This window comes from Oncorhynchus masou, chromosome 18, assembly GCF_036934945.1.
Source record: "Oncorhynchus masou masou isolate Uvic2021 chromosome 18, UVic_Omas_1.1, whole genome shotgun sequence".
Lineage (NCBI taxonomy): Eukaryota > Metazoa > Chordata > Actinopteri > Salmoniformes > Salmonidae > Oncorhynchus > Oncorhynchus masou.
In genome coordinates, this window is record NC_088229.1 from 72,684,876 (window position 1) to 72,705,358 (window position 20,483).

Sequence of the window (20,483 nt, forward strand, 5' to 3'; positions counted from 1 at the left end):
GAGAGGGAGAGAGGTGGTGGGAAAGGAGAGGAGAGAGGTGGGAGAGGAGAGAGGTGGGGGAGAGGAGAGAGATGGGGGAGAGGAGATAGGTGGGGGGAGAGGAGAGGAGAGGTGGGGGTAGAGGAGAGAGGTGGGGGGAGAGGAGAGGAGAGAAGAGAGGTGGGGGAGAGAGGAGAGAGATGGGGGAGAGGAGAGAGGTGGGGAGAGGAGAGAAGAGAGGTGGGGAGAGGAGAGAAGAGAGGTGGGGGAGAGGAGAGAGATGGGGGAGAGGAGAGAGGTGGGGAGAGGAGAGAGGTGGGGAGAGGAGAGAAGAGAGGTGGGGAGGGAGGAGAGAAGAGAGGTGGGGAGAGGGAGAGAAGAGAGGTGGGGGAGAGGAGAGAAGAGAGGTGGGGGAGAGGAGAGAGGTGGGGGAGAGGAGAGAGATGGGGGAGAGGGAGAGAGGTGGGGAGAGGAGAGAAGAGAGGTGGGGAGAGGAGAGAAGAGAGGTGGGGAGAGGAGAGAGGTGGGGGGAGAGGAGAGAAGAGAGGTGGGGGGAGAGGAGAGAGGTGGGGGAGAGGAGAGACGTGGGGAGAGGAGAGAAGAGAGAGAGAGACAGAGAGAAATCAAGTTAATCAATGGTTGTCCACAGGGGAACAAACGACTGCAGAGTAATTCCCTTCGGCTGTAAACCATCTCTATTGACAACATAGAGAGGCAGAGAGAAACAACACGACCAGGAGTCAGCTGGGATAAGAGCTAGGAGTTAGGATGTAGAAGAGCTAGGAGTTAGGATGTATAAGAGCTAGGAGTTAGGAAATAGGATGTATAAGAGCTAGGAGTTAGGAAATAGGATGTATAAGAGCTAGGAGTTAGGAGATAGGATGTATAAGAGCTAGGAGTTAGGATGTATAAGAGCTAGGATGTATAAGAGCTAGGATGTATAAGAGCTAGGAGTTAGGATCTATAAGAGTTAGGAGATAGGATGTATAAGAGTTAGGAGATAGGATGTATAAGAGCTAGGAGTTAGGAGATAGGATGTATAAGAGCTAGGAGTTAGGAGATAGGAGATAGGATTTATAAGAGTTAGGAGATAGGATGTATAAGAGCTAAGAGTTAGGAGATAGGATGTATAAGAGCTAGGAGTTAGGAGATAGGAGATAGGATTTATAAGAGTTAGGAGATAGGATGTATAAGAGCTAGGAGTTAGGAGCTAGGAGTTAGGAGATAGGATGTATAAGAGCTAGGAGCTAGGATATAGGAGATAGGATTTATAAGAGTTAGGAGATAGGATGTATAAAGCTAGGAGATAGGATTTATAAGAGTTAGGGGCCACAGTGGTCCTTCCTTTAATTAAAAGTGTTGAGCTCTGGCAACAATGGTTGGCAGTTAAATAACGTGCCATAGAATTCTGCAGCACCCTACAAGCTGTGCTGCAGTACGTCACAACGTTTAATGGAAGACCCACTGTAGGAGCGAGAATGTACAGGAGTTAGGAGCTAGGAACTAGGGGATAGGAGCTAGGAACTATGAGCAAGGGAATAGGAGCTAGGATATAAAGGAGATAGGAGCTCAGGGATAGGAGCTAGGAACTCTGAGCTAGGGATTAGGAGCTAGGGGATAGGATATAGGATACAAAGGAGATAGGAGCTAGGAACTAGGAGCTAGAAAATAGGATCGAGGCACTAGAAACTATGAGCAAGGGGATAAAAGCTAGTAACTGTGAGCTAGAGAATAGGAGCTAGGGGATAGGAGACGGGATATAAAGGAGATAGGGGAGCTAGGGGATAGGAGCTAGGAACTAGGGGATAGGAACAAGGAGCTAAAGAATAGGATATAGGAAAAACAGAAAACCAGCAGACTCCGGACCTCGTAGGTTCAGGTCCCTGGTTCAAACCCAGTGAGGGATAGAGATGGAAGCAATGATGAGATAGGAGCTAAGGGCTAGGAGCTAAGGGCTAGGAGCTAAGGGCTAGGAGCTAAGGGCTAGGAGCTAAGAGCTAGGAACTAAGAGCTAGGAACTAAGGGCTAGGAGCTAAGGGCTAGGAACTAAGGGCTAGGAACTAAGGGCTAGGAACTAAGGGCTAGGAGCTAAGGGCTAGGAGCTAAGGGCTAGGAGCTAAGGGCTAGGAGCTAAGGGCTAGGCGCTAAGGGCTAGGAGCTAAGGGCTAGGAACTAAGGGCTAGGAGCTAAGGGCTAGGAACTATGGGCTAGGAGCTAAGGGCTAGGAGCTAAGGGCTAGGAGCTAAGGGCTAGGAGCTAAGGGCTAGGAGCTAAGGGCTAGGAGCTAAGGGCTAGGAGCTAAGGGCTAGGAACTAAGGGCTAGGAGCTAAGGGCTAGGAGCTAGAAGAGCAGTCAACTCCTTCACACAGGAACGATTGATGTCAAAACAGACAAACAGGAAGAACTGGAGGCCACAGCTGGCTGGAAGTAGAGGACCAAGTCAAGGATACCAACATGAAAACACATACACACACACACACACAACCCCCCACTCCACACACACACACACCCCCTACTCCACACACACACACACAACCCCCACTCCACACACACACACAACCCCCCACTCCACACACACACACACACACACACACACACACACACACACACACACGCACACACACACACACACACACACCCCTACTCCACACACACACCCACTCCACACACACACAGCCCCCCACTCCACACACACACACAGCCCCCCCACTCCAAACTGTTTTGAGTTAACTTCCTGAATTAACTGCCCTCAATACAATTTGACTCCAGACAACGAGGACTCTGAGTCAGCTAATATAAATCTCTATAAGTCTGGAACAGTAATGGTACAGGGCAACAACCCCAAACAGTTTCAGCTGGACTTTCACCTGATCAAAGAATTAGCCCAGCAGGAGAAGCTCTCCCTTGAGAAAGATGCCCCCCCACCCCGAGCGGGTCAGACCAGACCTCTTCATTATATAACCTCACAGACGAGCAACCCAAGCGGAAAGTCAACCTCGCAGCACAGAGTACTACCCCCTAATTGAAATGAAGGATACATTCACCCAGCTGGAGGTAAGGCAGGTAGAGGTGGAACAGCAGGTGATTACACTTCAGTCAGCACAGACCCAGACAACAGTCCAGCACAACAACACTCTCTTAACCAGACCCGGAGAGCTGGAGGTGGACAGAGACATATCTGCACTCTGGACAGTGGTGAGACAACTTCAACAGGAGAAAGAGCAGGATCAGGAGCAGAACAGAGCACGAGAGGAGAGGATCAGACTGCTGGAGGAGAGGGTGAGGGGGATGGCGTGTGACAGAGAACAACCTACTAGAGAGGTGGCCACCCCCACAGAGAAGCCAGCAGAACAGCCAACCTCAGCTCCTGACAAAAGTCTTGACACCATAGCAGAACAGTCCACCTGACCATGGCGTCGAAATCACAGCGGGACAGACAAATGAAGAATCCCAAGCACACGCACACACACACACGCGCACACACGCACACACGCACACACAGACACACACACACACACACACACACACACACACACACACAGATTGTACTCCTTATGGAGATCCCAAACACATAGTGTCTAAACTCTGGTGTCCAAACACCCAGCATACACTAGACCTTCTGTCTGAGGACCAACTAGGGTCACCCAGCCACATAATAAAACACACAGGCACAAATGACCTGAGGGCACAGCACTGAAGGGAGTGATTGAAAAAGCTTATTCTACTTTCCCCAACGCACAAGGGGTTATCTCCACCCTGCTACCACGAAAAGACGTCCACCCTGCCACCATACAGCGGGTAAACGCAATTGTTTCCCGTGACTGTGCCTCAAAACCAAAGGTTTTCCTGGCCCACCACTCCACCCTGGACTTGAACAGCCTCTATGACCAGGTCCACCTCTACAAGGCAGCAGGGCCCATCTTCACCTGGACCCTAAAGGACATCACTCTCAAACGCAGCCCCAACACTTCACACAGGAGCAACAGATCAATAGACACCCCGTCCAGACCATCGAGACACTCTCCCAGACCTGCGGGACCCCCGGACCTACACATAGAGGACCCACGCCGAGAGGACCTACATCCAGACCACAACACCACCAGCCACATCCACACCCCAACCAATCAACACCCCCCCAAGTCAACCATGCCCACACCCCATTTAGGCCCCCTTCAGATTAGACCTTTGCCCCTCCTGCCCACCCCATCCCCCCAAAGAGGGCCTCATCATGGAAGTCACACATACGCCCAGGTAGTGAGCGGGCAAACAGGCCCAACCCCAAGCCAATGGCAGTTACCAGATGCTCAGCAGGCTCTGCTCACACTTACTGGCCTGAGGCCAAACCACACGACCAACAACATTGGACACTTTATGGAACACAAAGCCTTCACTATCTCATCCTGGAATATCCAAGGCCTGACGTCATCTGCCTTTGGCCTAAAGAGCAGGAACCTGGAAATACAGAAATTGTCATCCTACAAGAAACATGGTATTGAGGCGACAGACCCACTGGTTGCCTTCTAGGTTACAGAGAGCTAGTCCCATCCACCAAACTACCAGGTGTGGAAAGGGGAAGGGACTCAGGGGGTTTGCTACTTTGGTATAGAGCAGAACCTCCTGTCTCAGCCTCCAGTATTTATGCTGCAGTAGTTTATGTGTCGGGGGGCTAGGGTCAGTTTGTTATATCTGGAGTACTTCTCCTGTCCTATTTGGTGTCCTGTGTGAATTTAAGTGTGCTTTGTTTAATTCTCTTTCTCTCTTTCTTTCTCGGAGGACCTGAGCCCTAGGACCATGCCCCAGGACTACCTGACATGACGACTCCTTGCTGTCTCCAGTCCACCTGGTCGTGCTGCTGCTCCAGTTTCAACTGTTCTGCCTTATTATTATTCGATCATGCTGGTCATTTATGAACATTTGAACATCTTGGCCATGTTCTGTTATAATCTCTACCCGGCACAACCAGAAGAGGACTGGCCACCCCACATAGCCTGGTTCCTCTCTACCCGGTACAGCCAGAAGAGGACTGGCCACCCCACATTGCCTGGTTCCTCTCTAGGTTTCTTCCTAGGTTTTGGCGTTTCTAGGGAGTTTTTCCTAGCCACCGTGCTTCTACACCTGCATTCCTTGCTGTTTGGGGTTTTAGGCTGTGTTTCTGTACAGCACTTTGAGATATCAGCTGCTGTTCGAAGGGCTATATAAATAAATTTGATTTGAACTAACTCACTCTATTACATTAATCAAAACAGGAACATTTTATATTTGGCTAGACATTCAAAAGGAAATGATCTTCACAGACAAAATCATCCTCCCGTGTGCTACCTATGTCTCCCAACTAGAATCCCCACTTTAATGAAGATAGTTGATTTCCCCCTCCAGGATAGAGAAGCTATGTACTAGTCTGTGGTGACCTAAATGTCAGAACCGGACAAGAACCTGACACAAATTATTTGATGAAGAATGCAAACACCTAAAAAGAAATTGAGAAACCTAGAACACAGAGAGCTAGAAAACCTGAGCCTACACCTTCATTATGGTGAATCACTAAAACAATACAGAAATACACTACGGAAAAAGAAGTAACAGCACGTCAGAAATCAGCTCAATGTAATTGAAGAATCCATAGACTCCAACCACTTCTGGGAAAATTGGAAAACACTAAACAAACAACAACACAACAAACTATCTATCCAAAATGGAGATGTATGGGTAAACCACTTCTGCAATGAAGAACAAAGAGCAAAAACATATACATTATCAAATGCAGATCTAAGAATCAACTATTGAAGACGACCAGAAACCAACTGGATTCTCCAATTACATTGAATGAACTACAGGACAAAATAAAAACTCTCCAACCCCAAAATGCCTGTGGTGTTGATGGTATCCTCAATGAAATTATAAAATATACAGGTAACAAATTCCAATTGGCTATACTAGAACTCTAACATCATCATCAGCTCTGGCATCTTCCCCAATATTTGGAACAAAAGGACTGATCACCCCAATCCACAAAAGTGGAGACAAATTTGACCACAATAACTACTGTGGGATATGCGTCAACAGCAACCGTGGGAAGATCTTCTGCATTACCATTAACAGCAAACTCTTACATTTCCTCAGTAAAAACAATGTACTGAGCAAATGACAAATTGGCTTTTAACCAAATTATTGTATCACAGAACATGTATTCACCCTGCACACCCCAATTGACTAACAATCAAACCAAAACAAAGGCAAAGTTTTCTCATGCTTTGTTTATTTAAAAAAAGCCTTCGACTCAATTTGGCATGAGGGTCTAGTATACAAATTGATGGAAAGTGGTGTTGCGGGAAAAACACACAACATTATAAAATCCATATAGACAAACAACAAGTGTGCGGTTAAAATTGGCAAAAACACCCACACATTTCTCCCACAGGGCCGTGGGATGAGACAGGGATGCAGCTTAAGCCCCAAACTCTTCAACATATATATGATCTTTTGGATCCCTAATTTTTAAATCTGGCAGCTGATTTCATAGCTGAACCACGTACATATCTGTTCAATCTAACCCTGGAATGTAATGAAATTCCAAAGATCTGGAAATCAGCATTTGTCCTACCACTTTTAAAAGGGGGAGATCCAACTCTTTTAAATAATTATATGCCAATCTCAAAGCTGTCACCCCTGGTGAAAATACTTGAAACCCTTGTGAGTCAACAGCTGAAATGGTTTTTAATTACTAACTCTCTTATCAATGTACCAATCAGACTTCAGGAAGAAGCACAGCACAATTACAGCAGCCATGAAGGTTTTAAATGATATCACTGAAGCCCTTGACAAAAAACAGCAGTGTGTCTCACTTTTTATTGATCTCTCTAAGGCTTTTGATACAGTTGATCATCCTATACTAAGGCAGAAATTGTCGAGTGTAGGTCTTTCGGAGCATGCAGTTGCATGGTTTGCTAACTATCTGTCTGATAGAACTCAGTGCACTAAATTTGATTTGCTCATGTATGTTAAATTGTCTGTCTTTATTGGTGTGCCCCAAGGCTCTGTACTTGGTCCTCTCTTATTCACTATTTATATAAATGATTTAGATAAAAATGTCCAAAATGCGCAACTTCATTTTTATGCTGATGATACTGTTATTTACTGTTGTGCCTTGTCTCTTACAAAAGTTTTCCAGAAATTGCAAACTGCTTTTTATACTGTTGAACATACCTTGTGTCAATTGAAGCTTATCCTCAATACTGACAAAACTAAACGAATGGTGTTTTCTAAAGCAAGAAATAGACCTCTGAACCTTTCAGCTATTACTACCTGTCAGGGCAAGGAGATTGAGGTTGTAACCTCATATAAATATCTTGGAATTTTAATTGATGACGGCCTCTCTTTTAAATTGCATATTCAACAATTTACAAAAAATTGAAGCTGAAATTGGGATTTTATTTTAGGAATAAGGCCTGTTTTTCTTTTGAAGCCAGAAGGAGGCTCGTATCAGCTGCATTTATGCCTTTACTAGACTATGGGGATATTTTATATATGAATGCTTCCGCTCAGTGTTTGAGATCAATTGACACCCTTTACCATGGCACTTTGAGATTTATTTTAAACTGCAAAACCCTTACGCACCACTGCACTTTGTATACCAGGATTGGCTGGCCTTCTCTAGTCACTCGTAGGCTCAGTCACTGATATACTTTTATTTACAAAGCCATTTTGGGTTTACTACATTTTTATTTGGGCATTTTTATTGTTCAGAAATGTGGTGGGTCCTCTCTTCATTCGCTGGACTTTATCCTGCTAACTCTTCCAAATGTCCGAACAGAATTTGGTAAAAGGGCTTTTATGTACTCTGCTCCATCGTCTTGGCACACCTTACAAAATACTTTTAAACTGGAAGAACTTGTCCCGATTGGTGTTTTTAAATCACTGATGAATGATCTTGAGACTGATTCCCTGACCTGTCAATGTTTTTTTTAATTTGCTGTTTTTGATTTAGTTATACTCTTGTGAATTCTATGGTTTTTACTAGATTACTTGTAGCTTTTTCATGTTGTTTGTCTGTAATTTTTGTAATGACTTGTTGCTGCCGATCTTGGCCAGGACGCTCTTGAAAAAGAGATTTTAAATCTCAATGAGCCCTTCCTGGTTAAATAAAGGTTAAATAAATAAACAAAATAAATATAATCGAATTGGCGAGGGCACTGGATCAGTCTGCAGCACCCGGCCTACTAGAATCTGAAGTCAAATGTCTACTGTTTGCTGATGATCTGGTGCTTATGTCACCAACCAAGGAAGGCCTACAGCAGCACCTAGATTTTCTGCACAGGTTCTGCCAGACCTGGGCCCTGACAGTAAATCTCAGTAAGACCAAAATAATGGTGTTCCAAAAAAGGTTCAGTCGCCAGGATTCCGAATACAAATTCCATCTAGACAACGTTGCCCTAGAGCACACAAAAAACTATGCATACCTCGGCCTAAACATCAGCGCCACAGGTAACTTCCACAAAGCCGTGAACGATCTGAGAGACAAGGCAAGAAGGGCATTCTATGCCATCAAAAAGAACATTAAATTCAACATACCAATTAGGATCTGGCTAAAAATACTTGAATCAGTTATAGAACCCATTGCGAGGTCTGGGGTCTGTTCACCAACCACGAATTCACAAAATGGGACAAACACCAAATTGAGACTGCATGCAGAATTCTGCAAAAATATCCTCCAGCTAAAACCATCCTCTCTGTACAGCGTAAAACACCAAATAACACACGCAGAGCAGAATTAGGCCGATACCCACTAATTATCAAAATCCAGAAAAGAGCCATTAAATTCTACAACCACAAAAGGAAGCGATTCCCAAACCTTCCATAACAAAGCCATCACCTACAGAGAGATAAACCCGGAGAAGAGTCCCCTAAGAAAACTGGTCCTGGGGCTCTGAACACAAACACAAACAGACCCCCAGGACAGCAACACAATTAGACCCCAACCAAATCATGAGAAAACAAAAAGATAATTACTTGACATATTGGAAGGAATTACCAAAATAACAGAGCAAACTAGAATGCTATTTGGCCCTAAACAGAGAGTACACAATGGCCGAATATCTGACCACTGTGACTGACCCAAACATAAGGAAAGCTTTGACTATTTTCAGAATCAGTGAGCATAGCCTTGCTATTGAGAAAGGCCACCGTAGGCAGACCTGACTCTCAAGAGAAGACAGGCTATGTGCTCACTGCCCACAAAATCAGGTGGAAACTGAGCTGCACTTCCTAACCTCCTGCCAAATCTATGACCATATTAGAGAGACATATTTCCCTCAGATTACACAGACCCACAAATAATAAGAAAAAAACTGATTTTGATAAAGTCCCATATCTACTGGGTGAAATTCCACAGTGTGTCATCACAGCAGCAAGATTTGTGACCTGTTGCCACAAGTAAAGGGCAACCAGTGAAGGACAAACACCATTGTAAATACAACCCATATTGATGGTAATTCATTTTCCCTTTTGTACTTTAACCATTTGCACATCATTACAACACTGTATATAGATATATATATTACTTCTGTGATGTTTACTGTTCATTTTTATTGTTTATTTAACTTTTGTATATTATCTACTTCACCTGCTTTGGCAATGTTAACATATGTTTCCCATGCCAATAAAGCCCTTAAATTGAACTGGTTAGAGGAGGAGGTGTGATGGTTATAAAAGGAGGTGTGATGGTTATAGGAGGAGGTGTGATGGCTATAGGAGGAGGTGTGATGGGTAAGGAGGAGGTGTGATGGTTATAACTCCAATCACACCTCCTCCTATAACCATCACACCTCCTCCTACAACCATCACACCTCCTCCTATAACCATCACACCTCCTCCTATAACCATCACACCTCCTCCTACAACCATCACACCTCCTCCTATACCCATCACACCTCCTCCTATAACCATCACACCTCCTTTTATAACCATCACACCTCCTCCTATAACCATCACACCTCCTCCTACAACCATCACACCTCCTCCTACAACCATCACACCTCCTCCTACAACCATCACACCTCCTCCTACAACCATCACACCTCCTCCTATAACCATCACACCTCCTCCTATAACCATCACACCTCCTCCTATAACCATCACACCTCCTCCTATAACTATCACACCTCCTCCTATAACCATCACACCTCCTCCTATAACTATCACACCTCCTCCTATAACCATCACACCTCCTCCTACAACCATCACACCTCCTCCTACATCCATCACACCTCCTCCTATAACCATCACACCTCCTCCTATACCCATCACACCTCCTCCTATAACCATCACACCTCCTCATATACCCATCACACCTCCTCCTATACCCATCACACCTCCTCCTATAACCATCACACCTCCTCCTATAACTATCACACCTCCTCCTATAACCATCACACCTCCTCCTATAACTATCACACCTCCTCCTACAACCATCACACCTCCTCCTATAACCATCACACCTCCTCCTATAACCATCACACCTCCTCCTATAACCATCACACCTCCTCCTATAACCATCACACCTCCTCCTATAACCATCACACCTCCTCCTATAACCATCACACCTCCTCCAATAACCATCACACCTCCTATAACCATCACACCTCCTATAACCATCACACCTCCTCCTATAACCATCACACCTCCTCCTATAACCATCACACCTCCTCATATACCCATCACATCTCTTCCTATAACCATCACACCTCCTATAACCATCACACCTCCTATAACCATCACACCTCCTCCTATAACCATCACACCTCCTCCTATAACCATCACACCTCCTCATATACCCATCACACCTCCTCATATCCTCCTACCCATCACACCTCCTCCATCACACCTCCCCATCACACCTCCTCCTACAACCATCACACCTCCTCCTATAACCATCCACCTCCTCATATAACCATCACATCTCCTCCTAAAACCATCACACCTCCTCCTATAACCATCCACCTCCTCATATAACCATCACACCTCCTCCTATAACCATCCACCTCCTCATATAACCATCACACCTCCTCCTATAACCATCACAACTCCTATAACCATCACACCTCCTCCTATAACCATCACACCTCCTCCTGTACCCATCACACCTCCTCCTGTACCCATCACACCTCCTCCTGTACCCATCACACCTCCTCCTATACCCATCACACCTCCTCCTATACCCATCACACCTCCTCCTACAACCATCACACCTCCTCATATAACCATCACATCTCCTCCTATACCCATCACACCTCCTCCTATACCCATCACACCTCCTCCTATACCCATCACACCTACTCCTATACCCATCACACCTCCTTCTATACCCATCACACCTCCTTCTATACCCATCACACCTCCTCCTACAACCATCACACCTCCTCCTATAACCATCACACCTCCTCATATAACCATCACACCTCCTCATATAACCATCACACCTCCTCCTACAACCATCACATCTCCTCCTACAACCATCACACCTCCTCCTATAACCATCACACCTCCTCCTATACCCATCACACCTCCTCCTATACCCATCACACCTCCTCCTATAACCATCACACCTCCTCCTATAACCATCACACCTCCTCCAATAACCATCACACCTCCTCCTATAACCATCACACCTCCTCCTACATCCATCACACCTCCTCCTATAACCATCACACCTCCTCCAATAACCATCACACCTCCTCCTATAACCATCACACCTCCTCCTACAACCATCACACCTCCTCCTATACCCATCACACCTCCTCCTACATCCATCACACCTCCTCCTACAACCATCACACCTCCACCAATAACCATCACACCTCCTCCTATAACCATCACACCTCCTCCTACAACCATCACACCTCCTCCTATAACCATCACACCTCCTCCTACAACCATCACACCTCCTCCTATAACCATCACACCTCCTCCTACAACCATCACACCTCCTCCTATACCCATCACACCTCCTCCTACAACCATCACACCTCCTCCTATAACCATCACACCTCCTCCTATAACCATCACACCTCCTCCTATAACTATCACACCTCCTCCTATAACCATCACACCTCCTCCTATAACTATCACAACTCCTCCTATAACCATCACACCTCCTCCTACAACCATAACCATCACACCTCCTCCTATATCCATCACACCTCCTCCTATAACCATCACACCTCCTCCTATACCCATCACACCTCCTCCTATAACCATCACACCTCCTCATATACCCATCACACCTCCTCCTATACCCATCACACCTCCTCCTATAACCATCACACCTCCTCCTATAACTATCACACCTCCTCCTATAACCATCACACCTCCTCCTATAACTATCACACCTCCTCCTACAACCATCACACCTCCTCCTATAACCATCACACCTCCTCCTATAACCATCACACCTCCTCCTATAACCATCACACCTCCTCCTATAACCATCACACCTCCTCCTATAACCATCACACCTCCTCCTATAACCATCACACCTCCTCCTATAACCATCACACCTCCTCCTATAACCATCACACCTCCTATAACCATCACACCTCCTCCTATAACCATCACACCTCCTCCTATAACCATCACACCTCCTCATATACCCATCACATCTCTTCCTATAACCATCACACCTCCTCCTATAACCATCACACCTCCTATAACCATCACACCTCCTATAACCATCACACCTCCTCCTATAACCATCACACCTCCTCCTATAACCATCACACCTCCTCATATACCCATCACACCTCCTCATATACCCATCACACCTCCTCATATACCCATCACACCTCCTCCTACAACCATCACACCTCCTCCTATAACCATCCACCTCCTCATATAACCATCACATCTCCTCCTAAAACCATCACACCTCCTCCTATAACCATCCACCTCCTCATATAACCATCACACCTCCTCCTATAACCATCCACCTCCTCATATAACCATCACACCTCCTCCTAAAACCATCACACCTCCTCCTATAACCATCACAACTCCTATAACCATCACACCTCCTCCTATAACCATCACACCTCCTCCTGTACCCATCACACCTCCTCCTATACCCATCACACCTCCTCCTATACCCATCACACCTCCTCCTATACCCATCACACCTCCTCCTACAACCATCACACCTCCTCATATAACCATCACATCTCCTCCTATACCCATCACACCTCCTCCTATACCCATCACACCTCCTCCTATACCCATCACACCTACTCCTATACCCATCACACCTCCTTCTATACCCATCACACCTCCTCCTACAACCATCACACCTCCTCCTATAACCATCACACCTCCTCATATAACCATCACACCTCCTCATATAACCATCACACCTCCTCCTACAACCATCACATCTCCTCCTACAACCATCACACCTCCTCCTATAACCATCACACTTCCTCCTATACCCATCACACCTCCTCCTATACCCATCACACCTCCTCCTATAACCATCACACCTCCTCCTATAACCATCACACCTCCTCCTATAACCATCACACCTCCTCCTACATCCATCACACCTCCTCCTACATCCATCACACCTCCTCCTATAACCATCACACCTCCTCCAATAACCATCACACCTCCTCCTATAACCATCACACCTCCTCCTACAACCATCACACCTCCTCCTATACCCATCACACCTCCTCCTACATCCATCACACCTCCTCCTATAACCATCACACCTCCTCATATACCCATCACATCTCTTCCTATAACCATCACACCTCCTCCTATAACCATCACACCTCCTATAACCATCACACCTCCTATAACTATCACACCTCCTCCTATAACCATCACACCTCCTCCTATAACCATCACACCTCCTCATATACCCATCACACCTCCTCATATACCCATCACACCTCCTCATATACCCATCACACCTCCTCCTACAACCATCACACCTCCTCCTATAACCATCCACCTCCTCATATAACCATCACATCTCCTCCTAAAACCATCACACCTCCTCCTATAACCATCCACCTCCTCATATAACCATCACACCTCCTCCTATAACCATCCACCTCCTCATATAACCATCACACCTCCTCCTAAAACCATCACACCTCCTCCTATAACCATCACAACTCCTATAACCATCACACCTCCTCCTGTACCCATCACACCTCCTCCTGTACCCATCACACCTCCTCCTATACCCATCACACCTCCTCCTATACCCATCACACCTCCTCCTACAACCATCACACCTCCTCATATAACCATCACATCTCCTCCTATACCCATCACACCTCCTCCTATACCCATCACACCTCCTCCTATACCCATCACACCTACTCCTATACCCATCACACCTCCTTCTATACCCATCACACCTCCTCCTACAACCATCACACCTCCTCCTATAACCATCACACCTCCTCATATAACCATCACACCTCCTCATATAACCATCACACCTCCTCCTACAACCATCACATCTCCTCCTACAACCATCACACCTCCTCCTATAACCATCACACTTCCTCCTATACCCATCACACCTCCTCCTATACCCATCACACCTCCTCCTATAACCATCACACCTCCTCCTATAACCATCACACCTCCTCCTATAACCATCACACCTCCTCCTACATCCATCACACCTCCTCCTATAACCATCACACCTCCTCCAATAACCATCACACCTCCTCCTATAACCATCACACCTCCTCCTACAACCATCACACCTCCTCCTATACCCATCACACCTCCTCCTACATCCATCACACCTCCTCCTATAACCATCACACCTCCTCATATACCCATCACATCTCTTCCTATAACCATCACACCTCCTCCTATAACCATCACACCTCCTATAACCATCACACCTCCTATAACCATCACACCTCCTCCTATAACCATCACACCTCCTCCTATAACCATCACACCTCCTCATATACCCATCACACCTCCTCATATACCCATCACACCTCCTCATATACCCATCACACCTCCTCCTACAACCATCACACCTCCTCCTATAACCATCCACCTCCTCATATAACCATCACATCTCCTCCTAAAACCATCACACCTCCTCCTATAACCATCCACCTCCTCATATAACCATCACACCTCCTCCTATAACCATCCACCTCCTCATATAACCATCACACCTCCTCCTAAAACCATCACACCTCCTCCTATAACCATCACAACTCCTATAACCATCACACCTCCTCCTATAACCATCACACCTCCTCCTGTACCCATCACACCTCCTCCTGTACCCATCACACCTCCTCCTATACCCATCACACCTCCTCCTATACCCATCACACCTCCTCCTACAACCATCACACCTCCTCATATAACCATCACATCTCCTCCTATACCCATCACACCTCCTCCTATACCCATCACACCTCCTCCTATACCCATCACACCTACTCCTATACCCATCACACCTCCTTCTATACCCATCACACCTCCTCCTACAACCATCACACCTCCTCCTATAACCATCACACCTCCTCATATAACCATCACACCTCCTCCTATAACCATCACACCTCCTCCTACAACCATCACATCTCCTCCTACAACCATCACACCTCCTCCTATAACCATCACACTTCCTCCTATACCCATCACACCTCCTCCTATACCCATCACACCTCCTCCTATAACCATCACACCTCCTCCTATAACCATCACACCTCCTCCTATAACCATCACACCTCCTCCTACATCCATCACACCTCCTCCTATAACCATCACACCTCCTCCAATAACCATCACACCTCCTCCTATAACCATCACACCTCCTCCTACAACCATCACACCTCCTCCTATACCCATCACACCTCCTCCTACATCCATCACACCTCCTCCTATAACCATCACACCTCCTCATATCACCCATCATAACCATCTCCTCCTATAACCATCACACCTCCTCCTATAACCATCACACCTCCTATAACCATCACACCTCCTCCTAACCATCACACCTCCTCCTATAACCATCACACCTCCTCATATACCCATCACACCTCCTCCTACAACCATCACACCCTCCTATAACCATCACACCTCCTCCTATAACCATCCACCTCCTCATATAACCATCACATCTCCTCCTAAAACCATCACACCTCCTCCTATAACCATCCACCTCCTCATATAACCATCACACCTCCTCCTATAACCATCCACCTCCTCATATAACCATCACACCTCCTCCTAAAACCATCACACCTCCTCCTATAACCATCACAACTCCTCCTATCACACCATAACCATCACACCTCCTCCTATAACCATCACACCTCCTCCTATACCCATCACACCTCCTCCTATAACCATCACACCTCCTCCTATACCCATCACATCCTCCTAACCATCACACCTCCTCCTATAACCATCACACCTCCTCCTATACCTCACACCTCCCATCCTAACCATCACACCTCCTCCTATAACCATCACACCTCCTCCTATAACCATCACACCTCCTCCTATAACCATCACACCTCCTCCTATAACCATCACACCTCCTCCTATAACCATCACACCTCCTCCTATATATCCCATCACACCTCCTCCTATAACCATCACACCTCCTCCTATAACCATCACACCTCCTCCTATAACCATCACACCTCCTCCTATAACCATCACACCTCCTCCTATCACACCTCCCATCACACCTATAACCATCACACCTCCTCCTATAACCATCACACCTCCTCCTATAACCATCACACCTCCTCCATACCCATCACACCTCCTCCTATACCCATCACACCTCCTCCTATAACCATCACACCTCCTCCTATAACCATCACACCTCCTCCTATACCCATCATCACACCTCCTCCTATACCCATCACACCTCCTCCTACAACCATCACACCTCCTCCTATAACCATCACACCTCCTCCTATACCCATCACACCTCCTTCTATACCCATCACACCTCCTCCTACAACCATCACACCTCCTCCTATAACCATCCACCTCCTCCTATAACCATCACACCTCCTCCTATAACCATCACACCTCCTCCTACAACCATCACATCTCCTCCTACAACCATCACACCTCCTCCTATAACCATCACACCTCCTCCTATACCCATCACACCTCCTCCTATAACCATCACACCTCCTCCTATAACCATCACACCTCCTCCAATAACCATCACACCTCCTCCTATAACCATCACACCTCCTCCTACATCCATCACACCTCCTCCTATAACCATCACACCTCCTCCAATAACTATCACACCTCCTCCTATAACCATCACACCTCCTCCTACAACCATCACACCTCCTCCTATACCCATCACACCTCCTCCTACATCCATCACACCTCCTCCTACAACCATCACACCTCCACCAGTAACCATCACACCTCCTCCTATAACCATCACACCTCCTCCTACAACCATCACACCTCCTCCTATAACATTACATTACATTACATTTAAGTCATTTAACCATCATCCTCCTATACAAATTGGTGAATTCACACCTCTTCTATACATCCACCTGGAAACCATCCACTCCTCCTACAACCAGTTCATCTAAATCATTTAAGGGGGGGGTGAGAAGGATTACTTCATCCTATCCATCAGGTATTCCTATAAATCACACCTGGGGTTTCAGGTGTCTCCGGAAGGTGGTGATTGACTCCTCCTATAACCATCACACCTGGCGTCATCCATCAGTTTGTTCCCTCCTCCTACCATCACACTCCTCCAGAACCATCACAGTTTTGACTGGGCTGACAACTGTACTTCCTCAGTGGTAGGGAGGCGAGCAGGCCAGAGGTGGATGAACGCAGTGCCCTTGTTTGGGTGTAGGGCCTGATCAGAGCCTGGAGGTACTCACACCTCCTCCTCACAGCTCCTCCTATAACCATCACACCATGGTCCATTGTAGCCTCCTGCACACCTTCAACTGGAAGCCATGGACACCGGAGGAGCGGGGTGACCATGAGACCTCCTCCTATAACCAAGGTTGAACACCAGACGGGCTCCGTTCTGGATGATCCTCCTAGGGGTTTAATGGCACATCAGGGAGCCCAGCCAAACAGCGACCTTGCAGTAATCCATCACGGGAGATGACAAGTGCCTGGATTAGGACCTCGCACGCTTCCTGTCAGGCAGGGTCCTATAACCACTCTGCCTCCTGTTGTAGAGCATGAACCTACAGGAACGGGCCACCGCCATGATGTTAGTTGAGAACCATCAGGGTGTTGTCCAGGATCACACCAAGGTTCTTAACCATGCCTATAACCATCACACACTCCTCCTATAACCATCACACCTCCTCCTATAACCATCACACCTCCTCCTATAACCATCACACCTCCTCATATAACCATCACACCTCCTCCTATAACCATCACACCTCCTCCTATAACCATCACACCATCACCTCCTCCTATAACCATCACACCTCCTCCTATAACCATCACACCTCCTCCTATAACCATCACACCTCCTCCTATAACCATCACACCTCCTCCTACATAACCATCACACCTCCTCCTATAACCATCACACCTCCTCCTATAACCATCACACCTCCTCCTACAACCATCACACCTCCTCCTATACCCATCACACCTCCTCCTACATCCATCACACCTCCTCCTATAACCATCACACCTCCTCCTATAACCATCACACCTCCTCCAATAACCATCACACCTCCTCCTATAACCATCACACCTCCTCCTATAACCATCACACCTCCTCCTATAACCATCACACCTCCTCCTATAACCATCACACCTCCTCCTATAACCATCACACCTCCTCCTACAACCATCACACCTCCTCCTACAACCATCACACCTCCTCCTATAACCATCACACCTCCTCCATATACCACACCTCCTCCTATAACCATCACACCTCCTCCTATAACCATCACACCTCCTCCTATAACCATCACACCTCCTCCATATAACCATCACACCTCCTCCTATAACCATCACACCTCCTCCTATAACCATCACACCTCCTCCTATAACCATCACACCTCCTCCTACAACCATCACACCTCCTCCTATAACCATCACACCTCCTCCAATAACCATCACACCTCCTCCTATAACCATCACACCTCCTCCTATAACCATCACACCTCCTCCTATACCCATCACACCTCCTCCTACATCCATCACACCTCCTCCTACAACCATCACACCTCCACCAATAACCATCACACCTCCTCCTATAACCATCACACCTCCTCCTACAACCATCACACCTCCTCCTATAACCATCACACCTCCTCCTACAACCATCACACCTCCTCCTATAACCATCACACCTCCTCCTATAACCATCACACCTCCTCCTATAACCATCACACCTCCTCCTACACCATCCATCACACCATCACTCCTCCTATATAACCATCACACCTCCTCCTATAACCATCACAACCATCACACCTCCTCCAATAACCATCACACCTCCTCCTATAACCATCACACCTCCTCCTATAACCATCACACCTCCTCCCATCACACCATCATCACCTCCTCCTATACAACATCACACCTCCTCCTATAACCATCACACCTCCTCCTATAACCATCACACCTCCTCCTATAACCATCACACCTCCTCCTATAACCATCACACCTCCTCCTACAACCATCACACCTCCTCCTATAACCATCACACCTCCTCCTATAACCATCACACCTCCTCCTATAACCATCACACCCTATAACCTCACACCATCACACCATCCACCTCCTCCTACAACCATCACACCTCCTCCTATACCCATCACACCTCCTCCTATACATCCATCACACACTCCTCCTACAACCATCACACCTCCTCCAATGGAAATCACACCTCCTCCTATAACCATCACACCTCCTCCTATAACCATCACACCTCCTCCTATAACCATCACACCTCCTCCTACAACCATCACACCTCCTCCTATAACCATCACACCTCCTCCTATAACCATCACACCTCCTCCTAGACCCATCACACCTCCTCCTACATCCATCACAACCATCACACCTCCTCCTACAACCATCACACCTCCTCCTATCCATCACACCTCCTCCTATAACCATCTCTCCTCCTCCTATATCCATCACACCTCCTCCTATATCCATCTCACCTCCTCCTATAACCATCACACCTCCTCCTATAACCATCCCATCACCTCCTCCTATAACCATCACACCTCCTCCTCCTACATAACCATCACACCTCCTCCTATAACCATCACACCTCCTCCTACAACCATCCTCCTCATATAACCATCAACCATCCATCACCTCCTCCTATAACCATCACACCTCCTCCTATAACCATCACACCTCCTCCTATACCCATCACACCTCCTCCTACATCCATCACACCTCCTCCTACAACCATCACACCTCCTCCTATAACCATCACACCTCCTCCTATAAACCATCAC

The 20,483-nt window shown here is 46.8% G+C and overlaps 1 protein-coding gene across 1 annotated transcript in view; it reads right to left on the reverse strand.

Moving 5' to 3' along the window:
• oit3 (oncoprotein induced transcript 3) overlaps positions 1 to 20,483 on the reverse strand; it is a 53,049-nt gene that overhangs the window by 21,946 nt on the left and 10,620 nt on the right. The gene's annotated exons all lie outside the window — the stretch shown is intronic.